At 38.1% G+C, this 18,464-nt stretch overlaps 2 pseudogenes; both read right to left on the bottom strand.

Annotated features, from left to right (window-relative positions):
• Positions 1 to 1,638: 1,638 nt before the first annotated feature.
• On the bottom strand, positions 1,639 to 8,739 carry LOC138922553 (large ribosomal subunit protein uL15m-like; annotated as a pseudogene).
• Positions 8,740 to 11,712: 2,973 nt separating this feature from the next.
• On the bottom strand, positions 11,713 to 16,174 carry LOC138922552 (ligand-dependent nuclear receptor corepressor-like protein pseudogene; annotated as a pseudogene).
• Between the last annotated feature and the right edge of the window lie 2,290 nt (positions 16,175 to 18,464).

Here is an 18,464-nt window from a genome sequence, read left to right as displayed (position 1 = left end):
TGGGTGTAGAGTTTCTCTTGCTACGGAAATGCAATTAATTTAGAATATACTTTTATATTTATTTTTCGGCTAGACTTTTCCTAGGTACAGTTGTGGTGGACACTGAAGCCACACCAACTGGATGGCACACATTTAGTGACAAATTCTTAGAGGAATCCCAGCTGGAGTCCAAGAAAAAAACAAAGACTTGTCTGTCAACTCCCTGTGTTTGTGGGTTTCTATTTCAGCCAAGTTTTTCATTGAGGGTTAGTTTTACTGTAGGGGTTTCATTGTGAAACACGGATCCTTCAGGGTCCCAGTACAGAGTTCCTCTTCCAGTAGGGATAGTAAAACCCAATCCTCTAGGTTCTAGAGAAGCTCCCCACCCATCCTCCCATACCCATCAACTTAGGGAAGCGGTACACCAGCCTCAGCACTGGATGCTCATTGAGCTTGTTCTGAACTCCTCCTCCTTTGTGGAAAACGAGGCATTGTGCTTTCCTTTATATGACCTCAATTTTGCAGGTACAAGAATGCTTGATATAATTTGTCTTGCATATCCAGGCGTTTACAGTGGAAGGTTTTTCAGATTAGCTACTCATGCACAGTGCCATGCCTTATTTTATTTTTTGTTATGAACAAAAAATGGTGCCTTTAGAAAACATAAATAAGCATTTTCAATGTTTTTTACTATGTATTTGTTCAAATAATGATAAATGTTTTTATTTTACCAAAATGAAGTAATATCAGACACAGTGTCTTCTAACTCTTTTTACTTAAAGATACTTCATGGCTATATTATCCATGTTATTGAACACAACATTTATTAAATACTCATAACTTTTATTGCCTCTATTTTGTACTATTGGATTACTTCAAATATTTTCTGTTAGTCTTCTAATATTGGCTGGTTATGTTTCAAATATTTCAAAATTAAAAGCAGATTTGTGATGATTATCTAAATATTTTCTGATGTGTGGTCTATGTTTTGGCTTATGGTACCTGCTTGATTTCTCTCCAAGGGGAGGTGGTTTTGTATTTTAATTAGGCATGCATCTTCATTATGCACATCAATTCATATAGAACTATTTTAACCCACCACCGAACTTGATTGTCACGGTAGCTGTGCTGCTTTAGTCAACTGGAAACAGAGTAGCTAAATCCCAGATACTCTGGAGTTGGACTGTCCAACACAGTAGCCATTAGCCACATGTGGCTATTGAACACTTGAAATGCAGATAGTCTGAATTGAGATAGGCTGTAAAAGCCAGATTTTGAAAACTTAGTACAAAAAAAGAAGATCAAATATCTCATTACTAAGTGTACACTACGTACACATTGAAATGACAATACTTGGAAATACTGGCTTAAGTAAAACAAATCATTAAAATTAATTTCACCCGTTTAGTCTTACTTCTATTTTTAGTGCTTAGGGGACTGCTGAAGGGCCAGATGGTGAATGGGAAGTTCCTTTTGATAGCGAAAGTACACAACTTTATTCCAAGTGGAGACAAAGGTTGGGGTTACAAGCTGAACAGGTGAAATCCAGTCACATTCGTCTCTCCATCTGACGTTGGGAATGGATCCAGAGAATGGAGATGATGGTTTCACCCAAGTATTTCCGCAATTAGGAGCTCCTTTATGAAATAAATGCATATCTAGCCAGGAAAATAGTCCATTTTTATTCTGGTCTCACGGATATGTACAGGAGAAGAAATTAATAGTAAAATGGTGTGTTCATACATTGTTGTAGACTTTCAAAATACATTTTTAAAAGAACAATTTAATGAAACACATTTATAGCACTTTTTCCATTCTTGAAACTTCCAAAAGTGACTTTTTTCAGATTGAAAACAAAAATGAATTTGCCTCAACTTTTGTTATACTGTTACTAATGAGCTCAGAGTGAAAATTATGTCTTAAAAACATAATAATAATATCTTAAACATAATAATGATAATCTTGAACATAATAAAGATACTATTAAACAGTTGTCTTAAATTTACCAAATAAATAGATGTGCTATTATAAGATAATACTATTCCTGTTGTTTCTCTATCTCTTTCAGGATCATATATGTAACTTCAAAATTAAATCGCCCCTTTTAATTTTCTCTTTTCCACGGCCCAATATTTTCTCACAGAACACAATGTGTTATTATCATCTACCCTAAGTCTATCCTATTGCGTTAGTAAGAAAAACCAACTTAATAGCAGCAGCAACGGATCAACGAGTATATAAAAGCTACGGTGCCTGGCAGCACATTGTTAAACCCTCTGTCATGTGCATTATGGGTACATCAGCCCTTTATGTTCTCACAGAAACATCTTTATATCTACAAGTTTTTGCTACAACTATTTACTTCTGTTTTCTAGCGTAGTACCATTCAAACTGCAATACCTGTTTTCATTACATTTTCCAGAATGCCTAGGTACGGTTTTTGAAAGCACATTTTAAAACATGTACATTGAAAACTTCTATTATGATCTTTTTTTGAAGTAGTGCACCTTTTCTAAAGTATTTTTAATTATTTTATATTTATAAAAATATATTTTGTAAATATCAAGTACCCTATAAAATATATGTATATTATGTTATTTAAATAGAACCTAGAATACTTGACATTCAACAAATATATACTGAATGAATAACTTTTTTGATGACGTTGGCAGTCCTTAGTGGTTGGCTAATCAATTTCCATCCCCAAGGATGTTCTGCCTCTCCCATCTACCAACTGTAGAGGCAGGCATAGTTAAGTCTCAGTGCGTCAGCCTCATTGCCCTTAGAGGGAATCAAATGACACAGCTATGGATAATAAGATGTATATGAAAGTCTGCAAGGGGTGGTCATGAGAAAACTTTTGCTTCCTTATGAACAGGGCAGCTATAGCTTGAACCATTCTCCCCGCTTCTTCCTGCCCTTTAAGGTTATTCTTACTGGAGCCATGGTGATCATCTTAGGGTCTTGGGGAGAGGCCATGAGAATTGCAGATACAGAAACTGCAAGATTATTGAACTGCTATGGCTATTACCGTCACTACCAATTCTTCTTAGGTGATAAAAAATAAGAAAAAAACTAATTTGTTTAAGCCATTGCTAGGCAGACTTTCCTTGACAATGACTATGATAAGAAATAATACAATGACCAAGATGAAAGTATTATTGAGAGCCAGGTCGTAGACATCACTCAAACACAGTGACCGCACCAATTCTTTGTTTTATCGCATGGCCTCCTTTTCCAGTCCTCTTTTCCAACTCTGCTTTCTTGGAAGGGAATTCATGAGCTGTAATACTTGAGGACATTCTCCTCTGTAGGTTTCAGGATTTTCTTATCTGCCATATTCACCACCCGTCCAGGAGCAAGACCAAAGAAAATCTGCCTTGGGTCCTTTCGAGTAGTAACTTTGAAGAGTTCATCTTTAGTAACGTCAGGTAAAATATAACCATACTTCTGGGCGAGTTCAAGTCTTGCTTCAGGAAATTTGGCCGGATCCGCCAGGTCACCACGATTCTTTGCATCAGTATAATACGGCACCAGTGCTTCAGGTGCAAGCATTCGTTTTGGAATGGGTTGTCCACGCAGAAAGAATGGAACAGGTTTGCATAGAATTTCTAAAACAATTTTTAAATTAAAAAAAGAGAAAGGCAAATGTTGACTATTTTATTTACATGATGGTTTTCTTTTAATAATGGTATTTTATAATCATTAATTTTTAAATATGACCAAGATGAGAACTTAATTCCAAGAACTCTTTTAATTAAATAAGCTTGTTTTAAGTAAACAAATGGAAATGCTTAATTTTCAAAAGTTTGTATCTTGAAAGTCAGAGTTACTCCTGGGTTACCAACCATTAGTGAGTTTCTAGACATAGGTAACATTGTATTTAAGCCCTGTGTTCAAAAACAAAAACAAAACCTTTTTATGACCTACTGGCTGAGGTCTATCAGAGGACAGAGCCCCACCAGCCACAGCACTAATAAGAAATCCTGAAACAGAAAACAGAGGTGTCCAAACGGCAAGTCAAACAGCCATGAGGACTTTTACAATCCTCACATGCAGCCAGCATGAGACAAAGAGGGAGAGAAGAAAATGACTGCGGAGCAAGCTTACCCAGACTTCTGGGATCACAGAAGGCTGTAGTAACGACACCACCACTCTCTTCGATTGCAGCAATGGCTAGTTCCGAAGCCAACTGTACTTCAATATTAACTTTCGCCTTAAAGGTATCAGCACCCTGTAACACGTCAAAATAGTCTGTGAGTAGCTAGCTTGGCTAAAAGTAAATTAACTATGGCAAGCTTCCTTTTTACACTGTGTTTCCTCCTCCAAAATGCCCACAATGTAACAGCAATTCCTACTTCAAAGACTTCTGCTTCCAGGTCCTATCAAATAACATCAAATTCTTTTACATTTTCTAGGCCCCCTTCTTTTACCAATTTTCCTTCCCTGTGAGCAGAGATGACTATATTTTCACTTGATGTATTTCGTAGACACCAATATAAGCACCCATTCCCAGTACTTCGGTAATAGTTGGCTGTTTAACCCTCATAACAACCCTATGACAGGATTATTGCTAAACCAACTTCACAGATGGGGAAACTGAAGCACAGATAGGTTAAATACCTTGCCCAAAATCACAAAGCTAGGATTCTAACCCAGACAGTCCAGCCACAGTATGTGTTCTTAACCACAACATTATGCTGTAGGATACAGATCATGACTTATCTTCCTATCCCTTAACAAGCAAGAGGCCAAGAGAAGGTTAAAGAGGGGGACGAGTGGGCTAGAATCAGCGAAAGAATAAAATATCTGAGCTTTGGAGGGGTCACCCCCTCTAAGAAAAAAGGGAGCAAAGGACAACAGAAATTCACTTTGCATTCATTATTGACTTTACTACAGCCTCTAAACTGACAGAAAATAAGTTTACCTTTCCCTACCATGGTCAACACTGAAAAATGTAGTCCTGAACTTTTTTAAGTTCTACTTTTGATCACTTTAGTTAGGATGTGCTATATTTTAATTTCAAAACAGATTCTGACAAAAATAAAAAGATGGCATCATTACCATTCTTTTTGTAGTGATAAGAATTTTTTCCTATTTTGGTGTGGTTGAAACAAGCTGGCTCCCAATCAAGTTCCTTTTATTAATTATGAACCTTTAATATATTTAAAAAATATTCCATCAATTCTAAGATACACTTTTTCCATCTATGATACCGACCTGCATTTTAATAATTATGGTACGTTTGACTCAATAAAGTAAGGTCTTGCCATATTATTTGTGATTTTTTTTTTTTTTTCTGCTGAGGAAGATTCACCCTGAGCTAACATCTGTTGCCCGTCTTTCTCTATTTTGTCTGCGGGTTGCTGCCAGAGCATGGCCGTCGACGAGTGGTGTGGGTCTGTACCCAGGAACTGAACCCAGGCCACAGAAGGGGAGGGCGCCAAACTTAACCACTAGGCCACAGGGCCAGCCCCTATAATTTGTGATTTTTAATTACTATTCCATAGATTGCTTGACCACTCCCCATCCTTGGACATTGGGGTTAGTTGCAGTATTTTAAGTATTATAAAAGCATTTTTAGGAATGTCTTTCTATCAGTTAGGTTTATTTTGTTTTTCCTTGAAAACATGTCTTTCCAAATTGGTAATTTTATGCTGAAGGATCAGAAAGTCTTATTATCCACTATTTACTACAAATCTGAAATCAATTTACAGCGCTGTAAACGATGTGGAACTGTACTTACACAACCACTGCCCTGGTGTCGTTTTCAGGATTATTTTTGTTAGTTTAATAGACACATACCTGTGAGTTGCTGGGATGCGCAGTTTAACAGCTGAAGAGGTCACGGATTTTTCCATGTCAATTTACATGTGCATTCCCTTATACACCCAGAGTAGGATACTGAGACTTAATCGCATATTTGGTAATCTATCTTCAAATCATCTTATTTGAAAATCCTTTATCCGTAAGGTTTACTTTTTCAAAGGAATCTAAAAGGTTTTTCCATAAACATATGCCTCCCTCTAGTGGACACTAAGTTACTCACACAGTTACATTACTGACAACAAGGAGGAGGAGCAGTTAATTAACAACACGTTTATTTGCTTATGAAATGCCTGGCCAATGTCTATAAATAGAAAAGTCCTTTACTGCGATTAGAATTGGATTTGATCCCTTTCTTCCATAAATACTGAGTTATTATCATGAGCCAATATTTCCAATATTGCAAACATAGGAATGAATCACAGTACCTGCTCTCAAAGAACTTACATCACACTGAGGAAGACAGTGAAAAATAAATGCATTACTTAGTAATAAATGTCAGGTGTTCATATATTCAAAGAAAAAATACTTCGGGCAGAGTAATGCAGACAGAGTACGACTGTGGGGGAAGCGGGTGGGGGCTGAGTGTTCCTTTATAAAAGAAAATCAAAAAAGACCTTTCTGATATTATCAGATCTGAACAGAGAACCAAAGGGAGGGAGGGAACAAGCTGAACGGACACACGGGAGAAGAGCATTCCCGGACCATGGGAACAGAGGCCCCTCGACGTGATCATGCTGGCTTTCTAAAACCACAACTGAGTATAAACACAATCACCACTATGTAATGGTTATAACAATTCAAAAGGGATAAAAACAAAGGAGGCAGAGTATAGATTATATGAAAATCAGAAATAGCCTCCTATCTAACTCCAAAAATACTAATCCAGACTTACCTCCTCTACCAGCTGGACACCATAATCCCTTTTATATGGCTGGATGGTCACACCTCTCCCATTGACAAGCTGGGTTAAGTCAATAGGCTGAGTAGGATCAACTCGACCCAAATCAATAAGACACTGCAGCCTGTTGAGACTCAAAGGCTGATACCGGCGTCTGAAGCTACAAAACAAGAAAGTAACAGTTGGAAAACTCAACTCTCTTCCTCTTAAGTTCTCCACATCAACTTAAAAGTTTTGTTCTCTATTTTCCTCCAACAATTTAGATGGTAACAAAATAAGACCCTCCTGACTACAACAGAAACGTTATACTGCTTGATTTTTGGTAACGACACAAAACCAGTATTTCCTTTATTTTGCTAAAAATACTTTGCCTCTTAAGCATTTTACTTCACTCATTTACACAAATCAACAAACAAATTTGGGGAAAATTTAACCCACTATCTGAATTATGCATTAATGGAACTCAAAGTAACCATCGTAGTTGTCATTTATTGGGTAATCACAATGAGCCAGGTTTTTATATATATTATTGCTAAGCCTCTAAACAACCAGGAGAGCAGGCATCATTATCTCCATTTTGCAGGCTCAATGTCTGGGCTTTTTTCCCTGCTATTCCAAACTAATTGCACGACTAAAGATGCTTCAGAGGAACAGGGGCAAAAGTTTGCTTCAAAGTGACTATCAATTTCTACCAAGCTATTTTTTAGGTGATTCTCAGCGAAAAACAGGGCTTTCTACTTTAAAAAGCAGAACAACCTACCTATGTCCTTCATTAAACCCGTATTTTGGGATTTGTATGTAAAATGGAGTCTGGCCTCCCTCAAAGCCCAGTCGGGGCCGGGTTCCTCTCTGTCGTTCTCCTTTATCTGTCGCCTCTGCCACATCTTCTACCTCTTCTCCGCCCCCTCGGTCGTCTTTCCTAAAGGAAAGAACAAAGTTTTATGATCTACAGATGCCTTTTTATAAACTGTATCTCATCTTTTCGTTGTATATTTTTTGTTACACCATTTATTCATCCAACCAACCAGTACTAGCTAACACTACCTTGTGCCAAGCACTGTCCTAGCTGCTCTAGCGTCCAAACACTCTAAATCAGCATCTTTGCCTCTGAAGATGTACCTAATTCTTGCAACCAAAGTGCAAGCTGTGTTTCAAAGGCAAACTTCCAAGGATGGGATGGGGATAAGGGTTCTACAACAGGCTCGAACGGAAAAAAACCTAGAGTTAAACATCCACAACAAACAAAGCTTACATGATAGTTAAGAAATTCTATTTTGGAATTGTAAATATGTCATTGCTACCCATACATTATTTTATTTAAAGATTAATTTATAAAGAAAACATTTTTCTTAATTTACTTCCTGTCACTTCACGAAGGCAACGAACTGATTTTCAAAATTACAGTACGTCACCTAACAGCTTTTCTGGCTGTATTTAGTGATTTGAAGAGACATCTAACGGAATAAATCAATTCAACTCTTTCCCATGAAGCTATACTGGAAAAGTCCTTCATTTTAATTCCAATTTTGAACGGGACAATCATTTTGCAGTGCGACTTCGCTCCTACGCCCTAGCATAATTATGCTTTTAAGCATAAACCGTATTACGAGTTGACACCACGCGAGAAGATTTTCCTCTGCAGTTAAGGAGAACAGGGACTCAGAAACCCTACCTCCATCCCAATACCCTCTGGAGTAAGCAGTCCCCGGAAAGCGCGGGCAGTGCAGGGCCGCTTCCATCGCCCCGTGCGCCAGCGCTTGCCCGCAACGCCACCAGCCACTTACCAGTTTCCTGGAGCCCGGATTCGGCTTTAAGTTGGCCAGGCTAACCCGGGGCAGGGTCCGGAGCAGGTCCAGAGCCCTGGACCCACTGCCCTGCACCGAACCTGCCATGACCCCCCAGCAAGAGCCTCCAAGGGCACCGGGCCGCGTCGGAGCCCACGTGGTCTGGGGCGCTGCTTTACGGCTGCGGCCCCGCCCCTGTCGCAGTGCCGCGAGCGCGCCAGCGCCCTGGAATCCGGCAGCGGCTTCGGAAGCTTTAGAAGACTGACATGTCGGTGTTGCTCTGCCTTTTTTTTTTTTTGTAAATTCGCTGCGGATGTCTTCATGGTTTGAGAGATCGTGGCTTGAGCCCGGGCTTGAACGTCCGGTGTTCTCTTCCGCCACAGCAAACGCGCACTGCAAACGCTGCGGTCTGCGGTCCTCAAGAGGCAGCGTCTTCTCTGACCGCGCCGTGGAGAATGAGATAACCTGAGCGCAGAATTACTAATTTTGAATTTGGCTAATCAAACACAGTGAGATTAAACAATACTCAGAGTCCAGCTAGTAAAATGCCTGGCTAATACTAACCTGTGTAATGAAATTCAACCTACGCATTCCCATCAGTGTGCTTCTACGTGTACTGCATTGACCCACCGAGTCGCTGAGATACGAACTTCACTGAGCTGCTCGTGATGACAGGTGCCATAGGAGCGCTTGGCACGTGTCATCGCTGTGTTGTCAGCCTTATTCGATCAATAGCTTGTGGAGGTAGATGTTACTACCTTTTACGGACCGGGACGGTAAGGGTTGGCAAGGTCGGGTAGCTTGACCAAGGTCTCACAACAAGCGGCAGAGCCAGGACTCACACTTACACTGCCTCCTAGTAGAACAGTAGTGTTTCCTAGGATATAAAATTGAATATCTGCAGCATAGAACACATAACATTATTTTCAAGCTAAAAAATAGCTTCCCTATTTTTGTCTTAAGTGAATGTGGTATAGAAAACAAGGTTCCTTTCTTTTTCTTTCTCTTATTCTTTTTATATTTCACTTGTCTCGCTGGGGAGTTTTCTTTCTGGTTCCTCTTAGTGATCACAAATAGTGAAGGAGAGAAATTTTTGGAGGGGAGCTACTTCTATGTTTAATTAAACCCTTTTCAACTTATTTTAAAACAAGTATAAAATACTACAGAAAGAAAAATTTGCATTCATGCTTTATTTAAGCAATATTTATCAGCAAGACACTGAAACCTGTTACTGAAAAATATACGTGGATGAAGTCAAACAAGATCTCGCTCCCACGTTGTTTGAAATCGAGTAGGACAGACTTTCCCAAATTGAGTATTTTATAAAAGTTAAAAAAAAAAAGTACGTCTCTTGTGGACCTAATAATGCAAATTCAAGAAAAATACAGATATATGAGTTCTATAAAACAATGTGAAGATAAAGTCCAGACTCTATTTAGAAGTACAAAAGAAAATACTGAAAAAAAATAAGCTAGTTCCTGCCTTTAAGAGGTTTCACTTCAATATATTTCATAATCTTTTCTTTAGAATTTTCATACTTCTGAGAGGAAAATTACAAAATATGTTGCAAAATGTGCCCTCATCTACAGAAATATATACAATTTTTTTCTCTACCTAGAAAATCGTTTGCATTAAGTAATGAACTTTTGGATGAGTGTTAACACCAATAATGTTTCTCATGGAAAAAATGTGTATTGAATAAATGAGATACAGGAAATAAAAAACAATGTGCTGCATTTCTTGCAAGTAGATGCTCTTTGTTGTGTAGGTTATATAATGCTATTGGTGAACATCCGTTAATAATAGTGGAAATAATTGTTTGTAGTTAATTGTAGGCCGTTTGTTTATCCCATATCCAACATGTTGATGAAGCATATAAAACTGTCAAAATAATTTAATGAGTTTCATCTGTGTTTTAAGAATGTAGTTTAAGGTGTGTGGTGAATAAGTCATCAACCCTTACCTGAAGCCTATAGTTTTACATCATCATTATCACTGCATGATAATACTTACTAAGCACCCACCTGCTTGGGGTGTTGTGCTATACTCTGTTTAAATGATGTTAATGAGACCTTGCCATAAGAAAACATCTCAACAAGAGATTTAAAGTCCATCCTAATTCCAGTCCCAGTTGATAGTGACTACTGAATCATTACGTAAAAAGAATAAAACAAGCCCTGTAAAGATGGTGTAATTTGAAGTTCCTTGGGAAGGCCTCTTTCTCACACACTCCCAAATAATTTTCCCCTACCTATCCCAGTGCCTTAACAGTCTGCCAACAGAGATGAATTCTTTTGAGCTCATTATTTAGAGTTAAAATTCTCAAGGTGGGTAGAGAATGAGAGAGGGGGATGAAAATAAAAGGGGATAAATTTATCACATGAGGTACTTGGTATGAACCGTAATACTAATACACCGTGCAGTGAAGCATCTGATCAATTTAACCCTCTGTTTCTGAGATTAAAAAACAAAAACATGCATATAAAACTCTCCCATCTAATCTCCCTAAATGAGATCACACATTAAATAATATTTGGCAGGGATGGGAACAGGAGGAGGAAGGGAATTTCAGTTATTAGATTATTACTGATTTTTACCATGAGCCAAAACCAAATCATTTTTATTTTTTATTTATTTTTTAAATTTAAGTGCAAAAGCACTGAAGAGCTTTACTACAAATTACAACCTAGAAACACGTTAACTGAACAATTAAAATTCATACAATCAGATTTAGATATATAACAACACAAAGTAGGAACAGAATTACAGTACAACACAAGACAGATACATGAATTCATTAGAAAATATTGTAATAAATAATTCATGAATCATAGAGCAATTGATTTATGCATAAATATAACTAATTGCCTAACAATCAGTTTATATTAACAAAATCTGTCAAAATCAAGGCAGCCAGAGTTTTACTAAATTACTGTGACAATGGAAATACTGCAATTAAAAAACAAATACAAGTATTTGTACTGTAAACAACTAAAAAAATCAGTCTCACTAAAGTTAGTATACAATTTAATATAAAATTATCATTAGCTACCAGAAATGGTTTAAACAACTTTACTGAGCAGTAGTTTTCTAAAAACAGAGGCACCGTTTTTTCTTTTCCTTCTTTTTTTTTTAAAATATAAAATACTTGAGGAACATTCAAATAAGTAGAAAGCACATAATGGTTGCTTTCACCTTCATTAAAAGTCTGCTGAAACTGGATTTTTCAGAAAATTGTCAATTAATAAGTAATAACTGGTAACTAAATTTATAAAGTACTTTGAAAGTTTAACATAGAGAATATCTTAATGGAATCACTGGGGGGAAGGGGAAGCCATAAATTTCCCTGCCTTTCCAAGTTTGTATGATCAAAAGTGAACTCAGTAACTAGAAACATTTTGTTTCTTTTAAAAGTTAGGAGTTGGGGGCTGGCCCCGTGGCCGAGTGGTTAAGTTCGCGCGCTCCGCTGCAGGCGACCCAGTGTTTCGTTAGTTCGAATCCTGGGCGCGGACATGGCACTGCTCATCAGACCACGCTGAGGCAGCGTCCCACATGCCACAACTAGAAGAACACACAACGAAGAATATACAACTATGTACCGGGGGGCTTTGGGGAGAAAAAGGAAAAAATAAAAAAATCTTAAAAGTTAGGAGTTGATCATTACCTACAAACTATCAAAAAATATTTAATTTACTATTTCTGACCAAAAATAAATAATACAAGTACTAAAACGCGGCAAATTAACTATAATATTACCTATAAAACTACTGAGCACTGTGAAGTCAATAGCAAAATGATCCCTGATTTTATGAATCCTGTCAAGTTTTTGGTCAGGTCATCTTTTAAATGATATAAAAGTGTTCTGTAAGTATCCCTTTACTATAAACTTCTCAATCAATTTATTAATGTAAATATAGTGTGAGGAATAAAAAAGCTCAATACAATATAAATATTATGTAATGCCTTCAAGCCCCCAAATTTTTGCAAGTAAAATTCTGTATAAAGAGGTCAATAAAATTGTGTTGAAACATTAACTTTGCTTTTCACTGGGGGCGCGGGGGGCGGGGAGGGGAAATACATTAAATCATCCAAGTTCTGGCCCTCACAAAATATGGCTTAATTCTTTAAAAAGAAAGATGACCCTGACATCTGCTGTTTTGCAATCTATTATGTATACTTTCTTGGGGGAATAAAAAAGAGCGAGAGGATTCATACCCTAGCATGCAGGTAACATTAATTGCTGAAGAGGGTTCAGTATAGATCGAAGAGACCAAATATCTACTTGGTTGTGTATTTCCCTCTCTTCAGTTTCCTTATACATATGTAAGCAGTTTTTCAATGTAATAGCTGAAAATCTCTTTAGTATTACATGTATATGTGATTATTAGATACACACAAACACAAGTGTAAAAACACAAGTATTTGACAAGGTGCACTTATTTTTTAAATTCAGCTTTAAGTATTCCTTTTGGACTTAGGAAAACTGGCTTAGAAAAATGATCAGAACCTGACTTTTAACAGAGCAAAGGGGCACTCGGAGAACTGTGAACATATGAAGCAAATCCCCAATCTTTATATGGAGGCACATGCTTTATAACATTTTACCACTAAAACGGCATACTCCATAAATCCAACATGGATACTCTGAACCACATTTTAAAACTGCTATATAAAAATTACTGGTCTCTTTTATGAGGCTAGTAAAAGTTAAAATGCACTGCCCAGCTTCTAACTGCCCAATTAGTAGAGTTTACATTACTGAAAGTTCAAAACAGCTTCAGTGTGAAATATCTGTAAATCCATTTAAGACCCTGAACAAACTGCAAATTTGGTTATTAGCAAAACGATAATGTATCGCCCACCAAAATGAAATCTGTAATTCATTTTTGATAAACTGAAAATGTTTTGAAATGTCACAGCAGCAAATATATTAAAGTTACACTGAGGTTTTTCAATAGTAGGAGTCTATCACAATCCTTAAAATTTAAAGTAGTCATAACATCAACCAACCAGCACATTTAAACCAAAATGATCATTCTCAAGCTTTTTCTGTGCCCATTATAAACATGCTCTAAGTTGCATTCCAACTTTCTTTTCTAATCTTACACATTAGCTTATTTTTCAAATGAAAAACAAAATTAAATTATTTTAATAATTAAATTTAAATTACTTTTTGTTCTTAGTATTCCATCTTATATTAAAGGATTTTATAGCTCCTGGGGTTAACAATGTGTCAGTTTTTTTCAAAAAGTGTATACCTTATAAACCCCAACTTCCTGCTACAACAACTGTTAAATGATAAATATTAAATTTCATTATACATATCATTTAAGGTTTTCTTGTCTATTCCTGGTGGATGCACTTGAGTGCATTTCATATTTCATAGAATGCACTGTAGTGTCCTAATACTGTATATATTAATTTTTCTTAGTATGGAGATAGCTGCGTATTTAAACTCTGATTGGTTGGTTGACGTACTTACAGTAACTCTAAGTATGTTAGGTAAAAATGTTTAAAAACTATTAATATCATATTTCCATTATAAGATGGTTTAACTGAATGGCTGGGGTGGTCTTTCACCTATAAAAATGTTTCACTTGACAATTACTTGTTTTCCCACAACGCTTTATGCTATTGACTACTAAAGAAAACCTCAATCTTTTTCACCTATTTATACAAGGATTAAATACAAACTATCAGAATTAAGTAAGCAACTATATAATTCTGTCCACAGTGAAAACCCTGAATAAAACTTTTTTTCAAAAGGCATGTAAGTGGTTTTTCAACTGCAAAATTTCATGTCTCCTGTCAGAGTGAGCATCTGTAATTCCCACGTGTGTGTATATAGACACACAAACACACACCTGTGCACATACACACACACACACACAAACACACGTACAAACATTTTCCTAACAAGTAATCTACACAGGCTTGCTGCTGTTTTTGCAGCTGCCAGTCCCTGAATCTGTCATATTATATAACCCAGTGTCTGGTACTCGGAGTTTCTTCGGAGGAGGAGTCTTCAGTGTTCCAGATCTTTCTTTTACCTTGTATTCTAAAGTGCCGTGAGGTACCCCATAAATTCCTTGTGCTTTGGAAGCACTCATTTTGCCACTCATTACCATTGCAATAGCCTCTTCCATTATTTCATGATCATACTGCCGATAACGGCCACGTTTTTTCCTGGGCTGCTTATTATCTTTTCGATCCAATCCATCTTCAGTATTTTCAGAGGTTCCATCAACTGTTCCATTTTTAGAATTAAGACACAAAGGAGAGAGGTCCCCGGGTAGAAAGTAAGAGTCAACACTTGAGTGAGTTACGGGCCCAGAACATTCTATTTTCTTCTGTTTAGGGAGTATATTTTTCAGTTTTTGGAGAGCTGATCCTTCTAGGACTGGAGAGGTTTTGGAAACTTGATACATAACATCCAGCAGACCAGGACCATCAGGTTGTGGTTTTGAAACAGAACTTACTCGTAGTTGAGGAATTTTTAACTGTACAGTAGGACGTGAAGTTTCATATTGTAGGCTTTCATTTTTTTCTTTAAATTAGATTGAGTTTACTTTTTTCTGTGCGCTCTGCTTGAGCTCTTGCCCACAGGGCTACTTTATGCAGCACTGCACAAGTTTCTTTACTGTCTTTATATGAGTAACTATCACTGAAATCTCGAGCTTTGTTTTTAAAAGATGCAGGCTTCCCTGCTGGTAAGGCTTCTAAGTGGAGAAGTAAAGTTTTTTGAGGTATGCCTGCTTTATTTCTGTCCAGTGCTCCAGACTGAATGTCTTTCAAAGCTTTTGAGAGCAAACCATCTGCAAACTCAGCACTTCTCTCCACATAGTCCTCTCTGTTTCTCTGTAGTCTCCCAGCCATTGAATTTTCAGAAGAAGGATCGCATACGGACGACTCTTCAGATTTTATGCTGGTTTTCTTTGTAGAGAGATCTAACACTCCATCCCCTTGCTGAGTATTTTGTTCTTGCATTCGATTCACAGTGAGGTCTAAGGGGCCTTCCTGTTCTTCCTGAAGGGAGTTTTCTGCTTGATTCATTTGAATACTTTTACATATTAGACTTGGTCCAATTGAACCATTTCTATTCTCTTGAATTTTACCACTTTTTGAAATATACTCAATTGCAAACTGACGTATCATCTTTTTCATTAATTCCTGAGCAACTAGGGGAATGTTAGGATCACAGTTCTGAGGAAGGTCTTTCTTTCGAAAGAGTGCATTTAGCTAATTTTCTGCTTGGCATTCAGTCTTTCAGTGTTGGACTGGCCCTGAGATGACAGTTCCTCTGTTGGTGTTGACTGTGAAGAATCAAGAGATGGTAGACAATCCTTCAAATAAACTCAGGGCTCTTCGTAGCCGTGGTCCATAAAGCCCTTCTAAAATACTCTCAAAACCTACACAGTGCATGAGACGGTGGCGCCAAGAGTCGAGTTCCCGCCGGCATCCTCTCCTCTCCGCCGCGCACCGAGGGCTCCGGCACCGGGCGGCGAGGGCAGCGGCCACTCTCTCTCTTCCCTTGTCCATCCGCGTCCCGCGTCACGCGCCCTCATTTACATACGAGCGGCGCAGGCACGAGGCAGGGGCGCGAGCCCCGGAGCGCCAAAAACAAATCATTTTAAGAATGAGACCAAGAATAGACTCATTTTGTAGTGATCAAAGTTGAGGAGCAGAAAACAACCAGAGATGTGCTTTTCCTCAGTGAAGGCGGCAGGAAGCCAGGGGCAGGAGGGCAGTGAATCCCTTTGATACTGGGAGAAAACCAATTCCGAGAGAGCCAATCAGAGGGCACGGGAAGGGGCTGGAAATAAATGTCACCTCGACAAAACCTACCCAGTTGTATCAAAGCTTGGCCCTGACTTCAAGGCCTTCATTCGCAGCTAAATAGTTTCTGTTTTAATTTTATTAAAGTATACTAACGCATACATTTGTTATGAAAAAAATCAAGTCATACAAAATAATAATGAGGGACAAAAGTTCTCCACAGGCAATTACTTTTCACTTTGTTTTTTATTTCTTCCGGTGACTGCCTCCATATTTATAAATTAAAGGATCTCAATCACTAATTGTTTTATCAATTTTTGACATTGTGGATTCACTTATGACAGGTGAGGATTTAGATAATTTAAACTATTTCCTCTTAGTATTTTAGTTATTTTATGATAAACCGTATAATTTAAATAAGGTAAGTACTTCAAACATCTGTTTTTTTGGATTTTCAACTTTCAAAATTATACATTAGCTCCTCACTCTGTGCGAGATGAAGATACTTACACACCTAACCTCTCACACTTCTTTGCTCCTTCTACTTGCCAACTTCTGTTAGCTATATATTTTCTTTAACATTGTTATAGATTATAATGTACTTATACACTTTAAGTGATCATTTAGGGTAAATAAGAAGCTACAACAATCACTGTATTTGCTCTCTCTAGAACACTTTTCATTATTGCCCTCTTTCCTGGCCACAAAGAACTGGCTTTCAGGTTGACAAGCTTTCTTTAAATTCCTGATCACAAACCTTAAGCTGGTCATCCTTTTCCAGGGTTTTAGAAAACTTACTTTTTCGCTCTCCGCGATGACTATTTTGTATGTTCTCTCTTGGCCAATGATTTTCCTTTACACTTCAGAAAAAAGTCACGAGATAGGGAACTTCTCCCACATCCCACCACTAAATGTACAATCCTTCCTACAACTGCATTTATCTTCTGCATCATATTAAAGAGAAGGAAGTGGCTTTTCTTCTGTTAATCTTCAGTCTTTCCAGCTGTGATCTGGACTCCTATGTCTGCTACCCACTTAGGGGTTTAGTTGTTTTCCTTATCCCCTCTCTTTACTGCATCATCAATCTCTCCTCAGGCTGGATGGTCTCTTCATCATAAAAAATGTTGTAATATCGCTCATCTTAAAAAAACAAAGACAAAACACCACTTTTCTTTACCCCGTAATCCCTCTAGCTGAGCCTATTTCTCTGCTTGCTTTCATAGCAAAACTTCTTGAAAGAGTTCTACGTGGACTCTCTTTTCCTCCTCTTTGATTCATACGTTTTCCTATGAATAACCTCCATATTGCCAAATCTGATAAGAAATGCAAATCAAAATCACAATTGAGATATCACCTCACAAATGTTAGGATGACTATTACCAAAAAACAAAAAATGGCAAGTGTTGGCAAGGATGTGGAGAAATTGGAACCCTTGCACACTGTCGATGGGAATGTAAAATCGTGCAGCCACTATGGAAAACAGTATGGAGGTTCCTCAAAAAATTAAAAGTAGGGGCTGGCCCAGTGGTGTAGTGGTTAAGTTCAGCTCTCTCCGCTTCTGCAGCCCAGGTTTGCAGGTTCAGATCCCGGGTGCAGACATACACCGCTTGTCAAGCCATGCTGTGGTAGCAACCCACATATAAAATAGAGGGAGATTGGCACAGACGTTAGTTCAAGGCCACTCTTCCTCAAGCACAAAGGGGAAGATTGGCAGCAGATGTTAGCTTAGGGCCAGTCTTCCTCAAAAAAAAGAAAAATTAAAAATAGAGGCTGGCCTGGTGGTATAGTGGCGAAGTTCATTCGCTCCACTTTGGCGGCTGGGGTTTCATGGGTTCAGATCCCAGGTGTGGGCCGACACACCATTCATCAAGCCACTCTGTGGTGGCATCCCACGTACAAAAAATAGAGGAAGACTGGGGCCAACCTGATGGCATAGTGGTTAAGTTCGTGTGCTCCACTTTGGCGACCTGGGGTTCGGAGGTTCAGATCCTGAGCATGGACCTAGCACCATTCGTCAAGCCACACTGTGAAAGCATCCCACATACAGTAGAGGAAGATTAGCACAGATGTTAGCTCAGCGACAATCTTCCTCAAGCAAAAAGAGGAAGATTGGCAACAGGTGTGTTAGCTCAGGGTCAATCTTCCTCACCAAAATAAACCACATTAAAATAGACTACCACATGATCCTGCAATTCTAC

This window comes from Equus caballus, unplaced genomic scaffold (assembly GCF_041296265.1).
Source record: "Equus caballus isolate H_3958 breed thoroughbred unplaced genomic scaffold, TB-T2T haplotype2-0001096, whole genome shotgun sequence".
NCBI lineage: Eukaryota > Metazoa > Chordata > Mammalia > Perissodactyla > Equidae > Equus > Equus caballus.
This window is presented reverse-complemented; position numbering and strand designations above follow the sequence as displayed.